At 40.2% G+C, this 8288-nt stretch overlaps 1 long non-coding RNA gene across 2 annotated transcripts; it reads right to left on the bottom strand.

Moving 5' to 3' along the window:
- Positions 1 to 2039, bottom strand: LOC309491429. 2 transcript variants are annotated; one of them, XR_014203109.1, is made up of 3 exons: positions 1771 to 2039; positions 783 to 1374; positions 1 to 717 (listed from the first exon to the last, which is right to left on the bottom strand). It is a non-coding gene; the product is annotated as an uncharacterized lncRNA (long non-coding RNA). The 2 variants fall into 2 exon arrangements; XR_014203110.1 differs by having other exon boundaries at positions 783 to 1380; positions 1771 to 2038.
- Between the last annotated feature and the right edge of the window lie 6249 nt (positions 2040 to 8288).

The following is an 8288-nucleotide window of genomic DNA, read 5'->3' as shown; positions in this document are numbered from 1 at the left end:
ATCACCCCTGTCCAGAAGTGATAACTCATGGTTTGAATGGTTCACCAACTTGTGGCCATACAGTACTGCCAGTGAGTTTTGGTGTTGTTGTATCTGCCATGTGTAATGTATTTCAGGGGCCCTTATAATTTCTCTGCAATTTATAGCAAACTCTCTTTTTTTTTTCTTTTTTTGCCTTATTTCAAACCCAGACTAGCTCCCCAACTGAATAATACTGTACTGTAATCTAAATACTTTTTCTGCTGAGAAGAATTCTGTAACTGATGTTGTTGTACTGCCCCCACCACAGTGGACAAAGTCTAACATACACAATAGTCACTTGGAGATTCAAAAGCCTCTTCCAAGTTCACATTCAACATAACATCCACTGGTATTACCATCTCCCTCCCAAACACAACTTTATGGAGGGTAAAGCCTGTAGCAGCATTGACACTAATACAATTTTCCATGACCACATAAGGTAACAATTAATCCCAATTCTGTTGGTTCTTATCCACAAAAAGTGACAGCATAGTCCTGACAGCATAGATGTCACAGGTCGGGGTGGAGCGCCAGCGGGCCGCCCACCCCTCGCTTGCGTGCCGCCCCTGAGGAGCTGACCATGGACACAAAGGGAAAAGGCGAACACAGAATTCAAAATAAATAGGCTCTTTATTAAATAATAAAAACAATCTTAAAAAGTCTCTTCGTCAGCGTTCTCTTCGCGTATCTCAGCACCTTCAGACAGAGAGAGGAATGAACATAATCCACAGCTTCCGCGTTCTCTTCGCGCATTTCAACACCTTCAGACAGAGAGAGGAATGAACAGAATTCACAGCTTCCGCGTTCTCTTCTTCAGCGTTCTCTTCGCGTATCTCTGCACCTTCAGACAGAGAGAGGAATGAACATAATTCACAGCTTCCGCGTTCTCTTCTTCAGCATTCTCTTCACGTATCTCAGCACCAGGCTCAGGCCGGGAAGAGGTTAATGGTATTTCACCAATGCAGCAGGTTCAGGCAGAGAAGAGGTTAATGGTATCTCACCAATGCGGTTGTACCAATGCAGTTGTACCTTCACAGGGCTCAGGCAAAGAAGAGGTTAATGGTATTTCACCAATGCAGCAGGTTCAGGCAGAGAAGAGGTTAATGGTATTTCCCCAACGCAGCTGTACCTTCCCAGGGCTCAGGCAGAGAAGAGGTCAATGGACAGCTATGACTGCGAGTGAACAGCAGAAACGATTCCCACACTCGCATATCCACCACACACTGTAAGGTTTCACTCGTGCTCATTTCCACAATAAAACTGCAATTCAACAGACTCACGGTGCAACCAAGGCTTACACCCGCAATCCAGCCGAAGTCTTCTGTCTCTCTCTTCCTCTCTCTCTTCCTCTCGCTCTTCCTCTCGCTCTTCCTCTCGCTCTTCCTCTCCCTCTTCCTCTCTCTCTTCCTCTCTCTCTTCCTCTCTCTCGGCCTCTCTCACGTGCTACCAGTGGTGTAGTCTAGTTTTTTGTAGTGAGTATACTCTAATATAAAATGATTTATTCATTCAAAAATAGCCTAATTCCGTGACGTTCTGCTTTATATAGCAAGTTCCATTTGTGACTGGATTCCGCGATTCGATCCGTCGCTTCGCAAACACAGACGGGGTGAATTTATGAATGAAAGTGTGAAAGTTCTGACACAAAACGAAGTTGATACGTATCCTCACGCTTTTTTTAAGTGGGTATACGCAAATCCTTGGCCTTTTCTAGTGGGTATACGGCGTATACCTGCGTATCACGTAGACTACACCACTGCGCTACGTCCTCACATCTCCCCTCTCCTCCCCCGCCTGCAAAGTGTCCTTTTATGAGCCACCTTCTTGCTACATGTCCCAATCGCCGCCTTGATTAATCCTCACCCGCTACAGCTGCTTTGTTTCCTCCGAGAAAATCCCGGTCGGCCATGACATAAAACCGGAACCGGCCTGGTGTCACACCGGAAATACTTCCCCGAGGGAACCGTGACACAAAATTTTGGTTCCGCTTCTGTCACCCGGTGACATAGACAGCAAAGTCCTATTAAAATGGTCAATGCACCCATCTGACTTAGAGTGGTAGGCCCCTGGCCCCTGGTTAAATTAAATGGAAAATGATAACATAAATAAAAATAAACATGGAGGAATCACTTCAATCCTCTGTCCCAGAAATATAACACAATTGCTTGAGTTGTCAAAAGTAAACAGTTTATTGAATTTCACAAAAAAGAAAAGTAAACAAGAAAAGGAAAGCAATATATATCTTCAGGGGCCTGTTTCAATAAGGATGTTCAACCAACTCTGAGTTAAAACTTGAACTCAGAGTTGATTTACCCTGAGATTGGAAACTCTGAGTTTTCGGTTTCAGAACAGCTGAATTGAGTTAGTTCAATCAACTCTGAATAGGTTGACTCTGAGTTAAGCACGTGCACCATGACTGTGAAAAGCCACAATCAATGGAGCTCCGAAATTACGATTCACCATGGCAACAGAACTCGACAAAAACACTTCTGCATACTTCCGAGTCAATACACAAGTATAATTCTCAATCACGGTTATATTATCAGGTGAAAACTTGCAGAACGGTAAGTTATTTAACTAATACTCATTTTCATGGTATACCACAGGCAAAAAAAAAAGAAAAGATTGTGGCAGCAACTAAAATTGAACAATAAAACCATAATTAAATCAGTTAAATCGTTAAGCATGGCTGTAGGCTACATGACTTTACAAACATTTGACATATAAAAAATATATAATTCAGTGTCTATTTCAATGTGCCGCAGCATGTTTCCTGTAGTATAATGCTCTTTTCACAAAATGAAATGTTCTCTAATCCAACCGGTTAAATTTTTTAATTAGGCTAATGAAATTAACATGTGAGTTCTCCTCCACCAACAGCAAGAAGGCAGAGGACCTGCACCACCACTGATAGATGAAGAGGAGATACACAATACAGAATATTAAAATCCAACAGGAAAAATTATTACTGTTGCTTTTGTATTTGTAGGGAATAAAAATGACCAAATAAATTGTGAATAATTACTGTTTATTTAACAGCTGTGGTGGTGCTTACAGCATTATCTCTACCCTTCCATCTGGCATCCTCCCATTCAATACAGTAATCGGTTTCATTTTCGGCAGGAGCGATGATGGGAGGCGTGTCAATGCATCCAACCACACTGGAAATTCTAAAGGAAATCAGTTACTTTCAGAGGTCACAGCAAGATGTTATCAAGTGAACATCATTTATCAGATTAGCCTCATTTAAACCGATTTCTCCACCACTGACCAGCAATCCTGTGAATCTCCTCTTTGATGGATCTCACGGGTTTGTGTCCAGGAAACAACACAAAAACTCTCAGAAAGAGCATGAGCGAGGCACGCTTTCCCTCCCGCTCTGATACAGTGGCCTTACTTACACTCACCTAAAGGATTATTAGGAACACCATACTAATACTGTGTTTGACCCCCTTTCGCCTTCAGAACTGCCTTAATTCTACGTGGCATTGATTCAACAAGGTGCTGAAAGCATTCTTTAGAAAATGTTGGCCCATATTGATAGGATAGCATCTTGCAGTTGATGGAGATTTATGGGATGCACATCCAGGGCACGAAGCTCCTGTTCCACCACATCCCAAAGATGCTCTATTGGGTTGAGATCTGGTGACTGTGGGGGCCATTTTATACAGTGAACTCATTGTCATGTTCAAGAAACCAATTTGAAATGATTCGAGCTTTGTGACATGGTGCATTATCCTGCTGGAAGTAGCCATCAGAGGATGGGTACATGGTGGTCATAAAGGGATGGACATGGTCAGAAACAATGCTCAGGTAGGCCGTGGCATTTAAACGATGCCCAATTGGCACTAAGGGGCCTAAAGTGTGCCAAGAAAACATCCCCCACACCATTACACCACCACCACCACCAGCCTGCACAGTGGTAACAAGGCATGATGGATCCATGTTCTCATTCTGTTTACGCCAAATTCTGACTCTACCATCTGAATGTCTCAACAGAAATCGAGACTCATCAGACCAGGCAACATTTTTCCAGTCTTCAACTGTCCAATTTTGGTGAGCTCGTGCAAATTTTAGCCTCTTTTTCCTATTTGTAGTGGAGATGAGTGGTACCCGGTGGGGTCTTCTGCTGTTGTAGCCCATCCGCCTCAAGGTTGTGCGTGTTGTGGCTTCACAAATGCTTTGCTGCATACCACGGTTGTAACGAGTGGTTATTTCAGTCAAAGTTGCTCTTCTATCAGCTTGAATCAGTCGGCCCTTCTCCTCTGACCTCTAGCATCAACAAGGCATTTTCACCCACAGGACTGCCGCATACTGGATGTTTTTCCCTTTTCACACCATTCTTTGTAAACCCTAGAAATGGTTGTGCGTGAAAATCCCAGTAACTGAGCAGATTGTGAAATACTCAGACCGGCCCGTCTGGCACCAACAACCATGCCATGCTCAAAATTGCTTAAATCACCTTTCTTTCCCATTCTGACATTCAGTTTGGAGTTCAGGAGATTGTCTTGACCAGAACCACACCCCTAAATGCATTGAAGCAACTGCCATGTGATTGGTTGATTAGATAAATGCATTAATGAGAAATTTAACAGGTGTTCCTAATAATCCTTTAGGTGAGTGTATGTGCTCTGCATCTCCGATGTTATATAGAAAAATGCGCAATAAATGAATGTACTGCACTGCAAAAATGCTTTTCTTACTTGGCCTTTTTGTCATTGTTTCCAGTCAAAATATCTAAATTCTTAAATCAAGATGCATTTACTACATACGAAAAACTCCAGGTTTACCAAAGAAAACCTGCTCCCGACCAGGTTAGGTTCACAGAGTAAGTTACCATGGTAACTGACTCGGAGTATAAATTACCTCTCTTTCAGAAACAGGCTTGACTTACTCTGCTATTTCAGGTTTGACATACCTCCCATCCTGAAACGGAAAACCCAGAGTTTCCCTCATTTCAGGGTTAAAATACTCACGAGTTTTCACTTAACCTCCTTTCTGAAACAGGCCCCAGGGGCTCGTTCTTCTTACCTTGCTTAAAACATCCGAGATCAAATTACACATCCAAGATGATATCATCGTGCTAATCATGATCTAGCTAATTAGGTTCTTCGAACAGACTTGCCGGATATGATTAGTATAGCTGGATTGAGTTATCTGAGATAATTGCGCGTTCATGCACTGGTTTAAAAGGGGATATGTATCGATAGTAGAAACATTGATCAGCAACGCTGCTATTGGCTGCTCAACGTGGCCAAAGAGCGGGCTCAGTTTTTCTCCTCAGCAGAACAAGAACTAATAGTCGAAGTTTATTCAGAATTTTAATGTTTAATCAAAACGCCAGGGAACACCTCAAAGTCTGCAAAAGCCAGGAGAGAGGGCTGGCAAAAAGTAGCAGACAATTTAAATCCGTTAGAAGTGGCCATGTTAGATGTTTTTATCACTTATTATTAGCCTATATTTTTGTATTTTAATAATTGCATAATTACTTTGTTCATTGTAATGTCAGAGTCACCACACTAGAACATGGGAACAAATAAAAGTGAAGTACAAAAATATTCTACATAATGGTAATTTTTAATTATATTATAGTCTCTTTTATAAAAGACACTGTTAAATAAATGGTTGTCTGTTTATAAAAGCAACCAAGAAAAAGGCTGAGAAAAAAAAAGAAGAAAAGATCTTAGTAGCCTACACTGTAAAAGAATTTTTGCTGCATTAAATTAAGGCCGTATAGTCATTTCAACTGTTAAATCGTGAGTAATGATGAATTGCTTTGACTTGTGAGAGTGAAAACTGATAAACTTATGTTAATGTGAAAATATTTTTCCCGAGTGTAGTTCATTGTAATGACATTGTGTTTTCCTCTTTTGTGCACTTTTACATAATACACCAACACTTGTATCTGTTCCCAAGAAAGTGGTAGCTGAAATATGTGCAGTAAGTGGACATTTTCTAACTTTCCAAAGGAAAGAAAGTATAAGACTTACTGTCCATTTGTTTCCATTGTACTGGACAGTGAATAAACCCTCTCAGATAACTGTCATGGAGGAACTAGCCTACCTGCAAGTGCATAAAGAACTTTACTTAATTTATACTTGTATGCTTTATGGCTGCAATATAAGTTGCAGGATTCCACATCTACAGAAAGGCCTACAGAAGAGTCAGCACAGACAGAGGAGACATAGGCCTACAGGTGGGCAGTGTATAGCCAACTTTTCCTTTTTATTTGTTGCATGAGGCATGTGTCTAATATCTCTTGTTGCAGGCACTTGACCACTGGCTTTTCTTTACAAAGAACAATTGAAATAAAACTCAAGGAACTAAGTATATTTGTCTTTTATTAAACATATAATGAAAAGTGTTTTTTTTTTTTTTTTGGCAATGTTGTGTAATATGGCACATGCAGCAATGTCAAAGGCCCTGTCAGGTGTGCAACCCTCAGACTTATCAGACACTGAAATCTTCCCTTTAGTTAGCCAAAGTTCATTTCATTGTGTGCTCTTGTCCGGGCTAGAGCTGCATTGTAACTGGTTTGGGTCAGGGAATGGGGTCATAAAACACCTGTCTGCAGGCAGGAACATGTCATAATCACCTATGAAGAAATGCAGTTCTGTTAGGATCAGCATAAGTGTATGTAATACAGTGAGCTTGATATTTATTTGTGGAACTTTCCTTACCACTTTCAAATAATGTGCATAAATGTGAATCTCTGAAAATTCTTAAAGGGATAGTTCACTTTGAAATTAAATTTTTGTATGTTTTAGCTTACCTCAAGGGCTTCCAAGATGTAGGTGTCTTTTTTTCCGCAGTAGTTTCAATTTTGATATTTTTAGGTCAAACCGTTCTTGTCTGTCAGTCATATAATGCAGGTCTATGGTCACTATCTCAAAGAGCATGCACAGAGTCCAAATTAAAACAATTCCCCATCGTCCAAATTAAACAATTCCCCATTGTAAGTACACATTGATGGCCTAAGACACGAAACGAGCGGTTTGTGTGAGAAAACGAACAGTATTTATATCGTTTTTGTATATTTATACTGTGCATGCTCCACGTCCAAGTGATCTGAGGGCGCGCGCGCATCCTGCTGTGTGACGTGTGCGCAGACTGGTGCATAGTTATATACACTAGATGTCACCTTGGCTACTGCAGTTCATTGGAAAGAAACCGTAGCCAAGGCGACATATATCTATGCACCAGTCTGCGCACACAGCAGGATGCGCCCTCAGATCACTTGGATGTGGCTGTGTTCAAGAGGTAAAAACGATATAAATACTGTTCGTTTTCTCACACAAACCGCTCGTTTCGTGAAATTTGCTTTTCATCCTCTTCTTCTAATAGATCAATACGTCTATTATTTCTTAATGAATATGTTTCTATTCCAAATGTCACAGTTTATTGGAATGCTTTTCTTCCCAATATTGTCTGGAAAAAAGTCTGGCTAACTCCAAATAGACAGAGGTGTCAAAAGTATTCACATTCATTACTCAAGTAGAAGTATAGATACTAGGGTTTAAAAAGACTTCTGTAGAAGTTGAAGTATCAACTCAAGCTTTTTACTCAAGTAAAAGTATAAAAGTTCTGGTTTCAAAACTACTTAAAGTATAAAAGTAAAAGTAATGCAAGGAAAAAAATGCCATTAAGGACAAAAGCTTAGGCCGCGCCACAGCTTACCCCCCTCCTCAAAAAAACACATTTTTCTAAAGGCCATATTTGACTATAATTATATTAAAATGTTGATGTTGAAAAATTTGGGATGATGCACTAGGCTACCTGTTTCAGCTGTATATATGCCCATAGAAAATTAATTTTCTAAATAAATAAGCTAAATAAGCGGAGGAATCAGGAAACTAATAGGATCATGTATTAAGGTTTTTAGTCTATATTGACCTTAACAATACGTAAATTAATTAATTCTGTAATGTTACAAATAACTAATAAAGACATGGTGGCAGTTTAACAGAGACTTAACTTTACTGCGCTCATAGTGCAATGCAATAGTGCAATACTGTCTTGTTCCTTGCTTTTTGAAGAGGCAAAACACACTGCATCTTTCATTAAAGGGATATAGTTCACCCAAAAATGAAAATCATTTACTCACCCTCAAACTGTTTCAATCCTGAATGAATTTCTTTCTTCTGATGAACACAAAAGAATATATTTTGAAGAATGTCGATAACCAGACAGTGGATGGACCCCATTGACTTCCATAGTAGGAAAAAAAAATACTGTGGAAGTCAATGGCTACCATCAACTGTCTGGTTATC

Source organism: Leuciscus leuciscus (assembly GCF_965113295.1).
Source record: "Leuciscus leuciscus genome assembly, contig: HAP1_SCAFFOLD_248, whole genome shotgun sequence".
Classification (NCBI taxonomy): domain Eukaryota; kingdom Metazoa; phylum Chordata; class Actinopteri; order Cypriniformes; family Leuciscidae; genus Leuciscus; species Leuciscus leuciscus.
Note: the sequence above shows the minus strand (reverse complement) of the source record. Positions and strands in the feature narration are given on the sequence as shown.